Consider the following 15,153-nt stretch of genomic DNA (forward strand, 5'->3'; position numbering starts at 1 on the left):
TAAGTTAGTAGCGAGCGAAGCGAGCTTGGTTCGCGAAGCAAACCATATAAGATTGCGTAGCAATTTTCGGGGGTTGGCGAGCGTTAGCGAGCAGGGGGCGCAGCCCACTAGTGTTGCAGATTTCTCTACGATTAACGATTTTACATATTATCATGTAAATCAGAGCTGTGTAGTCGGTAGTCTAAATGTTCAAACTTGACTCTTAACTCTAGACTTTTCTGAGAGCTTATCTCCGATTCCGTCTCATAACCAATTAAAATTATCACCGAATCCCAGAAAAGTATTAATATTATAATTATAATTGAAATTACCGTATTGTATGGTTTCTAATGAAAAAAAAACATAATTTTTGTTAAAAAAAAATATGTATATATATTCGGTATTTAAACCATTCAGTTGGTAATTTTTCCATTCATATGTTAACGGTTTACCGAAAATTCTGGTTTTCAAAATGATAGCTCTTATTATCCCACATTTAGTGTGAAATACAAAACTGAAAAGTAAACTTAACCGAAAAAATTGTTTTTATTCTACTCCAAGGGACCGAGATAAAATTCCCAAATTTTACATTTACCAAATTTTATCTCATATTATTAGACCTTATTTTATTGTTAATTTTGCCAAAATCATTACCTAAGAGCTTCGACAAAAATTATGTTTTTTTTTAGTGTTACCATAGAATCAGAAAACTGTAAAATGTTACCATATGCGGGTAGTTTTCACAATACCATTATTCTTCATGTATATTTCTTTTTTCTTACTTTTTATGTGCGATTAAAATAAGAGGCATAATAATGTACAAAATCATTATAAGAAAAGAATTAAACATCAATATTCCATACGCACACTGTCACATATATGAACGCCTTATGACACAACTTGTTTACTGAATCGCAAATATAAGCTTGGATACTATTAAAAATGATACATTAAATTTATTTGCATATTTTTTTTAGTAACTTACTAGTTTTGCTAAAAAAATTTGGTTTTGGAATTCATAAATTAAAAGAAAACTTCTTAATAAAATCATTTATTAATCTCGATACTTCAATAGTTTTAATGTTGTGTTCTTTTTCAATATTTTCTTTCAACATAGATTCAAAAGCATTCGAGTGTGATTAATTAAGATTGTGATTAAATATAATTTTAAAAATTGTAAGGGTCATTCGAGTAATATTTGCTTACAGAATTATAAATATTTTTCTAAATAATTTTCAAAGGATCTTTTTGTTTCGTTTTTGCAGGGCTAAAATAACCTAACTTTTAAATAACAGAAGTAAAAGAATACAAAATATTTAATTCCATAATAACAGAAATTTCTTTGAAAGATACGCGCAAAGCAGCAGAATTTTCAAAAGAAAGAATAATAGAAGCAATAAAGAAAAAAAAACAATGGAAATAAAAATATGGCCACCGAAGCTGGCGTCTTCTGGGGGTACCAGCTCCGGAAGCCATAGAACAAAACTTTTTCTATTGAAAGAGCCAGACAAATGTCAAAATTTGCTCCTTCAGTGCCCTGAAGGTTTTATAAAGGTCCAGGAAAAATTTGTTGTATTATATTTTCAAGATTTTGTATGAAATTTCTCTTCTGATTTGATTTTATGTATTTCTTGTATTTTTCCTGGACTTTTACAAAACCTTCGGGATACTGAAAGAGAAGATTTTGACATTTGTCTAGCTCTTTCAATAGAAAAAGTTTTGTTCTATGGCTTCCGGAGCTAGTACCCCCTGAAGACGTCGGCTTCGGTGGCCATATTTTTATTTCCATTGTTTTTTTCTTTATTGCCAATTTTAAATAACAGAGTTGGAGCAGAGCAAATTGTTTCGCCTTCGAATCCTGCAAAAGTTTCTTCGACTCCGACTCTGTTTCAAAATTCTTTTTGAATTGATTCTGCTTAGAAAGTTTTGATTTTAGATTCTTAATCTTAGACCCTATGGTATTAAAATGTTAATTAACGCCCTTTTTTTGAAATAAATACTTCAACATAAACATAATTTCAATACATTTTCAGGTTTACTTAAAAACGTGTTTGAACAACTATTCTTTTATTCTATGCAACGCTCTAAAATGTTAATATTAGTCCATATAAATTTTCCTTGATATCATATAAAGAACAATCAGCCTTTCAAAAAATTGTTCTTCGTAACATTCAACAAATTTTAAGGCAATTAAGTTTAAAAATATTTTTTAATCTATGAGCAATCGACCTGTTTTAAGAAATGTTTATTTGTGTATGTTTTAGATTGCTTCAATTTTTTTATAAATATATTATATTCAATACAGAAAAATTCTTCAGAATTCTTCCCAGAAGATTTTCTAGAATTCTTCAATGAAGTATATATATATGTTAAATACTAGTATTCAAAAAACATATATACTATACTTTATTGAAGAATTCTCTTCGCGGCATTTAAGAAGTTAAGAGTCTTAGTCTACTTAAAGATGATTTTCTTAAATAATTTAACAGGTGTGAACAATTATGATTTCAGAAACTTCTAAGATAATTCAACACGTCTTCAGTCTACTTAAGATTAAAAATTAATTCTGAAGCTTTTCACGTAAAGCGAAGAGGTAAAGAAACAAACAAAACAAAAAATAATGCAGCTCTATTCTTAGAATAAAGTTTCCCGAAGTTCCCAACGTTTATTAAATTAATAAACATAATTACTGCATGGAGAAGCAGAAATTTAATTATAATATTGTGCATAATGAGTCTTTGGAAGTAAATCAATTTACAAATCCCACAATTGAAAACTAGCACACATTTCTTATAGGTTAAAATTGCCTGATATTTTTCAATTTAAAACATAATTGCATTGTGTTTTTTAATGAAAACAATAAAAAAAATTAAGTGTGATTTCCAATTATGAAATCGCACATTTCTTTTAATTTGGAGAGGAATGTGACAAATAACAGCAAACTGAGATATATTTTAATTAAAATTTGGGGAAAATGAACTTGCGACGATTGTAAAGCAATACTCAGATTCAATTACTGAGTTTAAAAAATGAAGAAACTTTTAATAAAAACTTTTTAATTAATTACAAAACTCATTAATTGAAGATTCAGTTAGAAATCTTGTCATCTTTCTCGTCTTCAAGTAAATAATTTTGAATCTGTGAATGTGTATAAATTTTAAATTACATAATGACTTTAATAAATAAAAATGATTTTGAATTCAATAATAAGGTTGGAATCAAAACAGTATTAGGGATTCATAAAACAAAATTTAATCCTATTTACAGGCAACAAGTTACAAAAAATATTGAGAGCGCTCAGCCCCAATTGGAGGCGGAAGTAACAAAATATTAATTCTTACAGGAAGTTAACATTTGTAATAGTTGGTTTCTTTAGTTTATTAAGAAGTTTGGACACCACAAAATAAGTTTACTGAGAGGACAGAGAGTTCGCCTCCCAATTAAGTGAATCGGGTTCGAAACCCAGCGATGGTTGGTCGATACGAATTCCTCACGCGGCTCGCACCGATCACAGTGCTGACGCATATATATCCCCAGTAATAGACGGATCATGGGCTAGAGTCCCCTTGCAGTCAGACTAACCGTGGGAGGTTTTCGTGTGTTTCCTCTCCATGTATCGCCAAATCTTGTTAATTCCATCAAACAAATAGGCAAAGTTCCATCAATCCCCGAAGGCAAATTTCATTTCTCCCAATACTTGATCCTGGAGTTTCCTTGTCTTCTGGATTGGGTTCAAAATTACAAGGCTACGGAGTTGAATATTGGTTGTCGTTAACTCAAAATTGGGCCGGTTGTTCAACGACGATTATAAAAAAATGCATGTTTACTACATTATTTCACACTTTTAAAGCTTTCAAAAAATTATTCAGATTGGTGTCTCACTAGCTGCTCGTTAAATAAAAACTTGTCTCATTTTTTAGGGTTGTATTTAAAAATTCCCAAAATAGTTTTGACACAAAATGAGCGTTTGTTTTGAAAGCAGTAACTAAACCGAAAAGGAAGGTAGAATTCATTTCATCATTCATTTTCGTAGAATCATTTTTCCTCCAGTAAAATCTAGCGAAATATTTAAAGTACATAATCAATCATGAACGAAAAAGAACAGGAACTTAAATAATAATATTCTTAAAAAAAAATATAAAAAAAATTAAGCATGGTACGAGTATCTGAAGTTTTTAAAAGAAAAAAGAAATAAAGTTTATATGATCTAAGAAAATTTATATATTTCTAAGTATTTCATATTTTTAAGAAAAAAACGCGTTTTTTGTAGATCGAGTCTCAGGACGTGAGTGAAAAAATTAATACACTAAAATGCTTGATAATTCATTTATCTATAAACTTATGAAATGAAATTGAAGAAAAATGTGAAATTTGTATTTAAAAGTCAGTGAAAAATATGTAACTTTGAAATAAATTGTTTATTTTGACAACAGTAGGGGAAAATTTGTAGGGAGAAAAGGAAGAGGAAATTTTTTTTTCAGAAACCCTTAAATTTTCCTCCAATTGAAGCAAACCAGCGTATAATTAAAAGCGTTCTCAAATGACTGGGAAATTAAAAATACGAACTATTCCGTTAAAGAAAACAGTTAAGGAAAGCGAGTGTTAAATCACTGAAGCAAGATCACCGTTCTACGAATTAGAAGCAATCATTGGAGTATGAGGAAGTTCGTGATCCGCAATAAATAAACAAATTTTACGAACAGCTATCCAAGAATCAACGACGGATGATTTTCGACACACATTAATAAACACGTTATTAGACAGGTTTAGAGGCTAATTTTAATCACTTTCCTTCGGGTGGCAACATCTATTGACCCAAGATGTTCACGGGCAGCTATTTTTATTGTTAATTTATTAGTTTTACTCCTTGGGAGATTGTTGCTTCCTGATTAGTGTATTGCCAGGAGTTTCATCACAGCCTTTATGCTACGATGTAATTTCGTGAAAATGATATTTAACCTTAAATGTGAATTGCTCGTATTTAACTGTTATTCATTTTTGTTACTTAATTAAGAATTAACAATGTGAACATAATTTAATTGCTTTTATATCTATCTTTATAATGAATTTTGTCGGATTAAAAGAATTGTGACTGAAATTTTACTTAAAAATTAATTTATTAATAATAAAATAACAGTTTAATAACAGTGATAAGGCTATAATCCGATTATAATTATAAAATGAATTTGAAGATGATGTTAAGACAATTACTTGATAAAAATGATAAAAAATAATTTGATCATTATAAACAATAAATTATTAATAATAAAATACGCTATTAAATATAATAATTTTAAAAGGATAAATTGTGGTGATTTTCAATGAATTAAAGAATAGTTTAATAAATATTATCTAATAAACAATAGTTCAAAAATAATGATAAATTAACTTCAAATATCAAAGATAAGGCAATTGCTTGATTATGATTAAAAAACTAGCAAAATTATAAAATATCTTCGAAATTTAAGAAGAAAAAAAAAAGATTTTTAATAAAGGAAAAATCTTTATCACATAGCTGGTGAAGTTTACAAATTACATTATTTTACTACAGAATTTACTTCATTGACGATGATGATAAAAACAATTATTTGATAATAATGATAAAACAATAATTTGATAATTATTGTTTCATCATTATTATGAAATAATGATAATAGGGATAAAGAGAGCCGTCTCAAATTTTTATTTTATAATTATTATAAAATAATTATTACAAAATAATTTAAGGGCGCTCTTTTTATATTGCAATAAATTGTCCACTTTCATATTGCATTTTAAACGTTCACCTGTGTATATCATGCTTTTCTAATAGTTCTAATTGTAGCGATGTAATTATCCCGATTAATAAGTTACTGGTTAAACAAGATATAATTACTTAAATACTGGAAATAAAAACCTTTTGTTACCTCTAAAAGAATATTTAATTTTACGTTTAAATTATTGACGTCAAAAATTAGAAGATAATAAGAAGATTTAGATGAGAAAAATTAACAATATCATATTAACATTAAAACTATCGGCCAGTGCTGTAAATTGAAAATAATGACGTTTGAGTTCCCGATTCTACGAAATAAAAATTTTTTTACTACCATTTGTTTAACACTCTAATAGAGCAAGCCGGGAATTCAATAAAAATAATTCAATATGTATAAATTAAGTTTAATATTTAAATTTTTTTAAAATTTTTTCCCATCAATCTTTTTAATGGTATCAAACAAAGAAGGTATCTAAAGAATTGTTATTCCTAGATTTATTTCTCTATCACGTGACACCCGGTTGTCATGGAAACGGAACGTGAAACATAATGCGAAGTCAGAGGTGGGGCAACTTAAAAGAACAATTGCGATAAATCATTTCTTAAAACACCAGAGACTGACTAAACAAAAATTGTTTTTTAAAAGTTCGAAACACAACAAAACTTAATTTCTTTTTTGTTTCTTTAAAAAAAAAAATTATGCTTTTAGTTTAGCATGTATTTTTTTAAAATATCTTGTTCAAAAAAGAAAGGATTTACAAAGTTTACAAGAGATATTTAAGATTATTTTTGAATAAAGAAACCATACCTTTTTAAAAAGATTGGAAATAAATATCTGAGATATATCACACTTTGAATGGTGTTATCATAAAATGATATTGCATGGTGAGTGACATCATATGGTGAGTGATATCACGGTAAGTGATATCATAAAATTTTAATTTATATAACAATTCACATTTTTTATTTTTAAGAAGAATGAAAAAGGCTTGAGAAGAAAAAGAAAGAAAAATACTTGTTAAAAAGTATGTAACAAAGTATGGGATATTGTTTTGATCATAAAATTAATAAAGCTATCTTTTTACAAGTTTTAATCATATTTAGATTTTGAATAGATATTGCAAAATTTTAAACCACAACGTTTTGTTGGAGAAAAATTGATTAAAAAAAAAAACTTAGTCAGTAATGAACTCCTCTTTGTAACTAAACAAGTATGTTTCGCCCTTAACGAAAAATAACTTATTTAAAAACCAATTTAAAACTTAGGAAGATGATATGGAATCGTCAGATGAATGGAATACTTGCAAGTGACATAGTGTGGGTATCTCGATCCTGATTGGTTGTTAAAACGTAACATTTGTATACGTTTGCAACTGTTCATTCAATTCTATTTCCAGCAAGCCAAACCCATCACGTATCAATTCTCTTAAGTGACGTATTCTAAATTCTTTCTCAAAGATTTGAACTATATATTTACACAGAGATTTAACACAAAGACAGGCACGAAGCCACGTGGAACATAAACTAACTAATTATGCATCGAAGTTGCCAGGTACACAAAACGAAAATATAACACGATTACAATAAAATACATTAATAAATATTAAATCTAAGTTGAGTAAAAGAAGTAGACGAGAAAAAATTATATTTCAACTGATTCGATGTGCGATACGGCTATGTATTTAATTAACTTATCGTTAATTAACATTCTAACTTATGTAGAGAAACTTAGATAAATTTTAATGAGGCATTTAGCTGATAAATATTATATAGAGCTGACGTCATAGATCACATTTGTGGGTGTGGGAGGTCTTCTTCTGCTCGAAGTGCAAACAACCAGTTGTTGACTGCTCTCAAGATTTTCATTAGTTTAAGATTATTACTGGAACATATCCATGTCATGGGACCCGTGTTTTACTGAGTTTAAGAAAAACCTTGCAGAGCGGCATTTGGGAAAACATCCTAAGTAATCATATAGTGAAAGTTAAGTCACTATTATTTGTAATGCAAGAAGTTTATAGCGGTATTTTTAGTAAAGTTATTTTTTTGTCTGAATGAACAAGTTTATAATGAACATATAGGTTTATATAGATATGTACTACACTTGTCTGCTCCTTATAAACTAAGAATACTTAATAAATAACACTTAATAAAAAAAAACATGTAACCTCAACATATCACGTCATAAACTGAAATATATTATCACCATCTTCTTACTACTCCCTACGTAGCAAAGAAGAGTGAGACTTAAATATACACAAGAGTTAATTTTTAAAAAATTCCTGGTTAGGTTTATATTATTTAATTGCATAAAAATTTTAGCTTGTAAGGAGAAAACGAAGTAGACTTAAAAACAGCGAAGCGAAAATATTTGAGATCTGTTAAAAAATCATTGAGCAAGAAAAAGACTGTTTTATTCGTGTTATTTAAGGTCCGCAGGAACTCTGACAATGTTTGTTTTGCTCTTTCCCAATTAAAACATGACTTTCTTTAAAATAGGTAGAGCATCAAGACATTTGGTGAAACTAGGAGGCTCTGCCTTCTCTTTGCTGATGTCACTTACACATTAATGATCGAGATAGGAAGTGAAGTCGTGATAGTAGAAAATAATGAATGGAAGATTTCTTAGTATTAGTTTACATCGATCACTTCAATTAAAATATTTCGAAACTTTTCTTCCTAATGAAAGAAGAATATTTGGCTCGGGTTCTGCCCTGAAAACGGAAAATAATATGTATTTTTGTTAACTTTTCGGGATTATATATAAAATAAACATTAAAGTTTTAAAATCTAATGACTCTGAAACTAATTCGAAATTTAGTTAAATGTCGAAAGTTTTTATTCTTCATCTTCAGTCATAAGAGTATGGAGCTGCGAAAAAATAAGCAAATAAATAAAATTATAAATAAATAAATAAAATGAAAATTCTGCAATTAGTTTTTCCGAAAAACTGTCAATATAAATTCTTAATTCTAATTCTTCGAAAACTGATTCAAAATTTATAGAGTGATTTAGTCTTTTACAGCTGTTAGACTGCGGATCTGAAAAACGATCATTTCCACTGCTAATAAGTTTTCACTAAACTGAATACCGCGATGCAAAAAAAGAAATCTTCAAATTTCGACGTAAAATAGTTCAAAAAGTAATAACCGCCCCTCATCTATAACATTCTTTATCAGAATCCTCTTTCAACATTTCTCGAGAAATGTGCGAAATTTCATATTGTTTCATAGTTTTCGAGTTATAACATTGAAAAGCACGCTCGGCAAAAATTACCTGAAACAGCGACTTTTTAGAGAGTAGCTTTTTTTTTTTTTAAAGAAAATATCGAAAGATGCTATATCCAATTGAAAAAAGGTCGTAAACAAATTTGAAAAAATATAATGCCTTCAGATTTCCACAAAGCCTTCGAAAGATATTGGATTTGGATTATTATTTTTTTTTTTCATTACCTTTCAATTTTGGGTAAAAGTCGGCAACTCTTTCAGCGTTTTTACGAAACCATATAAAGAACTACATTTTTTTCGAAGAAGTTATTAAAAAAAAAAATAAAAAAAAAAAGACACGAAAGGTTTCCTAATTATGTCATAAAAAATAGAACAGAAATCAGTGTGTTCTCTCTTTGAAGATTTGCAGCATAATTATTCCACAATTAGTTTTTTGCTTAAAAAAACAACATTGTATGAGTCGTGATAGTTTAGTGGTTTAGGCACTGAACTATTACTGAGACGGAGCTAGGATTCCATCTCTGCAATGGTTTGGAGACCATCCAGTTTCAGATCCAGTTCAGATGAATACCAGCCTATTTCGAAAGTAAAGGCGGTTGGTAGTGAACATTGCACCCTTAATGAGCCGTGATGGCTCAGGCGATAAGAGCGTTCGCCTTCCAATGTGGTGAACCGGGTTCGAATCCAGGCGATGGCTGGTCGATGCGAATTCCTCATCTGGGTTGCACCTATCACAGTGCTGGCGTTAAGTATCCTCGGTGGTACACGGATCATGGGTTAGAGACCCCTTGCCGTCAAGCTAACCGTGGGAGGTTTTCGTGTTCTTCCTCTCCGGGTAACGCAAATACGGCTTCGTTCCATCAAAAATTCCCCCTCGAAGGTAAATTTCTCCTAATACTTGATCCCGGGGTTCCCTTGTATTCTGGATTGGATTCCAATTACAAGGATACGGAATTGAACATTATTAGTCATAAACCCAAAAAATTGGGTCGGTTGTTCAACGACGGTTATAAAACGCTTCTTTAATGAAAGTGTGGAGTCTTAAACTCCGTGACCTCCATGGTCCTCAACGGGCTGTAGTGGTCAAGCTTTGCCTTTCACTTTTGAAAAATAACGTAACCAGTTTTTAAAAGAATTTTAATAACTGAAAATTGAAACCGAAAAACGTTCAACAGATGTTTAAACAAATTTAGGACAAACAATTGGATATCAGTTAACGATTACGCAAAAATTAAAATGTTATTTTTCTTCGAATTTATTCAATCATAATTAATAAGGACTTAGGTTACATTTTTATACTACTGGAAATCTTATAGACTTAATTCATGTCAGAAAGCAATTCAACTATGAATGAAGAAAAGAAACGGAAATGTGTGAAATAGTATCAATGTATCCGGCTGCCACTTCCTTTGCCGGAAACAAAGAATTCTGCTATCAATTTTTCTTTTCGGAACGATTTTTCTGCAACAAATGCAGACGATAAATGGTCCTCAGAACTGTCTAAGTAAAACAAAAGATTCCAGAACTGCTTTTTATAACGGGAAGTTAGGGAACGATTTTTCCTGATTCGAGCTTTTGGTTTGTTTAAATTTGTTTTACAAAGTTGAAGCAGAAGAAAAAATTTTAAACATATATTTATTTTTCATTCTTAGTAAAACTGCATAAAATAAATTGTAGTCGAAATCAGTTATATGTGAATTATATCATAAGTTTTGGCAAGTGTGCATAATAGAACTTTTTACTCAAGTTTTTTCAATGCTTTACTGGAAATTCCGCTTTCTAAACCATTCTCAGATTTTTATCACCGCCCACTTTCTGTAAACTGAAAAAATTTTGGCAGATACCAGTAACTAAAAATATTTTTAGTTCTTTCAATTTCACTATCAGTTAAAAACATTTTCAAGATTGTAATAACATGTGGAGGGAAAACTGACAAAGCCTTCAGCTACGAAAACGGGTAAAGAAAAAAAACTGGAAAAACTAATAATATTTGCGAGAAACTTTCGTTTCATTTTGTTTATTGAAATCCGTTACATTGAAATTAATTTTAACAAACTTAAAGTTTTAAAATTGTAAATATTTTTAAAAATTTAATAGAGGTTTAAAATTTATCATAAGATTAAATCACAAGATTAAACAGATAAACAAGATTAAACAGATATCACAAGATTAAACAGAAAATATTTCGATCAATAAAATGAAACAAAAAACTATTTAAAAATAATAGTTACTGAATAAATAAAGAAAATCCAAAGGAATACACAGATACGGCAAAAGTCATGGGTTACCTCTGAATATCGCGTCGAACCTCTCCTAGTTCTACGAAGTGCAGCAACTCGATGTGGCATGAACCTAACAAATAGTTGTAAGTCTCTTGCAGGAATTTGCAGCTTCGATAGATGTCTATAATTGCGAAAGTGTTGTGGGTGCAGGATTTTGTGCACGAACTGATCCCTCGATTATATGCAATAAATGTTCGAAGGGATTCATGCCGAGCGATATGGGTGACAAAATCATTCGCTGGCATTATTCAGAATGCTCTCCAGTATGTTCCAATGTATTCAGTCGTGAAGAATTAAGGCCCGATGACAAGGTGCAATGTCATTCATAAAAATTTTATCCTTGTTTAGATACATAAAGTCCATGAATGGCTGCAAGTGGTCTCCAAGTAGCTGACCATTTCCAGGTCAATTATCGGTGCAATCGAACTATAAGACCTAGTCCATGCCATGCCATGAAAAAGCAGCCCGCACCATTATAGGGCCGCTACCAGATTGCACAGTGCCTCGTGAAGAAATTCGGTCCATGGTTAAGTGGGTTCTGAGCCACACTCGAACTTTCCGATTAGCTCTGCCAAGCGGAAATCGTGACTTATCTGACCAGGCTTCAGTTTTCCAGTCGTCTAGGGTTCAACCAGTATGGTCACGAGCCCAGGAAAGGTGCTGGACGTGATGTTGCGTTGTTAGTAAAAGACACTCGAGTCGATGTTTTCCTACCATATCCCATTACAGCCAAATTTCGCCGCTCTGTTTTAATGGACACGCCCATTTCACGCCCCGCATTGACGTTTGCGGTTATTTCCAGCAATGGTACTAATCCGTTAACGCTGTTAATTCTACGCACCCGTCAGTGGTCTTGAACATTAAGTACAGACTGTCGGATCAAGGAATGTTGAATTCCCTCACAACTTCCGTAATGGAATGTCCTATGCATCAAATACCATTCCACATTTGAAGTCTGGTAATTCTCGCCTGGCGATCATAATTTCATCAGAAACATTCTCAGATGATTAATTTGAATACAAATAAAAGTCCTTCCAGTGTACTACCCATTTATACATTTTGTACACGACATTACTGCTATCTATTCGCATATTGTTATTCCATGACTTTTCTCACCTCAATGTCATTCTGCGTTAGCATGTTGGAAGTAAAATCTTTTACTGTCTGAAAGGGGAATAGCAATTTTTCTTGCATTATGATTAGATTATTCTAGGAATGTTTTTTTTTTGTGTCTAATTTCGTAATTAAATGTATCACCCGCATTACTTAAGTCTGCTTAATTAAGATCCATCTTTGAAATTATTAAGTATCATTATTAAGCAATACTGTTTAATTAGTAGAACAAGCTAATAAGCTAAAATCTGATCATTAGGTCAAGAGTTATAAGGAGTGATTATCGAAATTCCAGCTGATACAGTAATTTTTTTTGTAATGATTTCATATTTAATTTTTGAATGATTCCATATTTAATTTTCGTTTTACTCCTACAATACTTAATAGTTCGCTAAAAAAAACTGACAGAATTTAATTTATATTTATAGAATAATTATTTTCAGTTTAACTTACAAAACAATATATTTATCAGTAAAAATATGTAAAAATACGCCTAATATACTGTCTGACAATTTTTCAAGATATTTCACTTTTTATTTCATCAGGCTTGTTCATATTTTTTATAAAATGTTCAACCGACCTTGAACTATTTACTGCTTCATCAGTTTTTTCCTTAGGCAGTTTTGAACTCACTGGTGTAAAGTTTAGCAATAAAATCTATAATTCGAGCAGTAAAAAGTATTTTTCCAATGTGTCCTTAACTTTATTTTCTTTTTTGATTATGTTTATTTCTTAGTTAGTTACTTTTTGACGTACAAAATTTCTGTTTAGTGAAATAATGCAATAACTTCTTAAATGCCAATTTCATCCATTTTTTAAAAATTTGAAATTTGTTTCAAGTGTAGAATCGGGGGCCCCTTGGTTTGGTGACAAATTTCAATTGTAAAGTTTCTGGTTACCGTAATATTATTTTCTTACTGTCTCTGCTTTTAATGACGTCAGCATCGGGTTACCACAATTTTTATTTACCGTTATGTGATTGGTTTTCGGTTTATTTTCATATGTGTATACATTGGCATGTTTTCAGATCGCCAAATATTAGAGGGTCCCCCAATTCCACACTTCAACCCGAAATTTTTCTCAATTATTTAACTTGGTAATAAACTTATGCTTCACCATCTAATTGTTTATTTTCATTGATTTTGACCAGAGATGCCAAGTGCTCTAGGTTTGACAAAACATTTTAAAAAGGCGATAGGGAACTCCAAACTAAAATGTGCCGATTTTCGGTTATTTTTGTCAACTTTTTAATAGGCTCAACATGACTTAACAGTAACAAAGAGGCTTATCACATTACAGCCTTTTAATTATTTAGAAGAAGGGGTGAGTAAAAACCTTATAAATAGAATCTTCTAAACCAAGAATCATGCATTAAAAGACTATCACTCGAAAATGCCCGGAGTACGTTGGGATCTCTGATTTCGATCACAAAGATTTAAAAATAAGAAAGCTATATAAAAGACTCGATGACCATGTGATTAACATTCTCAGCGTTTGTTCAATATTACGGTAATCAAATAGTGATAAAATTAATGATGTTAAAATAATGTTTAAAAAATTTCTACTCACACACTATTTGCAGCATTGTGGAAGAAATCTAGCTTATTACTTACAGCATTGAATTTTTTGAACTTTTATTTGATGAAAACCCACTTTTTGCTGCCATCATATGTTAATGCATGTTTTCATAGAAATAAAAGAAGAATTTTGTAAACTAAGAGTAAAATAAAAATTCACGAAATTAACAGTTTAAAAATTTAGAATATCTGATCACTCTAAGTTTAAAACTATTTTTAAAAAAGTAAATAAAATTGTCTAATAATTACATACATATGTAAACCCAAATGTTTTATTAAAAAAATATCCGTTGTTTCTTTTCTATATTTGCATTGTGTTTAATGTATTTAAAAATGACTTTCAGTCCAGGCCCGAGCAAGAGAGGAATTTGACTGGAAAAATTGGCGGGAGTTTTTGTTTTTTAAATATTTATGTTCATTGGGGTGCTGAATATAAATTTTCAGACCAAACTTTTCCCGTTATTATTACTTTTACTGTTATTATTAATTTTATTACTGATTTCGACGGGTGACATCACTTACAGGTATACAATTAAATCGGATTTAATACACATGACTTCGCCTAATCACTTCATTTCATCTCAAGTTGCAAGTACCCGATTTGAATATGGTACAACTTTAATGTATGTTGATCACGATCAAAAATATTATTTTAGGTGCCATATAATCTATACATAATAATAAACGCGGCTGTGTGTGTGTCTGTATCACAATATATCGCCCCAGAAGCCTCGCCCAGGCACGAAACTCGGCACATAATTGTGTTTGACATAATGAAGAAGTATTTTTTTTCTTTTTCAAAAATTTGGATTAGTTTTTTAGTTATCAGTCATTTTGTAAGAAAGTCTATACTTTTTCGTCTTCAAAGAGCCATATTCAAAAAACTATTAAAAAATGCCTATTCGCGATCGCAACGAACTATAGGGGGCGTTGTTGTATGAGACGCATACCTGCGATTTCTATATGAACCGTCATTCAGTTACTCTGGAGACGTCTTTAATGTAGCGTGTAGCATTGCAACGTTCCTTCTTTAATGTGGCTTATTAAATTTAAAAAAGAAAAATGCTTGATCTTCTTTCTTGTACAACCGAAAACAAAATGGTATGAGCAATATTTTTCTGTCTTGCAATCAAAACACATCGGAAAAATATTTGTACATTAACAGAAAAAAATATGTATATTCTTATAAGAGTTAAAACCTAATGCCCGAGAAATAGTAT

General features: G+C 30.4%; 1 protein-coding gene across 7 annotated transcripts in view; it reads right to left on the minus strand.

Annotated features, from left to right (window-relative positions):
• LOC107443784 (SH3 domain containing GRB2 like, endophilin-A) overlaps nucleotides 1-15,153 on the minus strand; it is a 125,213-nt gene that overhangs the window by 40,325 nt on the left and 69,735 nt on the right. The window contains exon 1 of one of the 7 annotated variants that reach the window (XM_071179103.1): nucleotides 13,926-14,045. The exons of the other annotated variants lie outside the window; for them this stretch is intronic. The gene's annotated coding sequence lies outside the window, so the exon portion shown is untranslated. Of the gene's footprint in view, nucleotides 1-13,925; nucleotides 14,046-15,153 lie in introns of those variants that run through there. 7 annotated transcript variants of the gene reach the window in all.

This window comes from Parasteatoda tepidariorum, chromosome 3 (genome assembly GCF_043381705.1).
Source record: "Parasteatoda tepidariorum isolate YZ-2023 chromosome 3, CAS_Ptep_4.0, whole genome shotgun sequence".
NCBI classification, from domain to species: domain Eukaryota; kingdom Metazoa; phylum Arthropoda; class Arachnida; order Araneae; family Theridiidae; genus Parasteatoda; species Parasteatoda tepidariorum.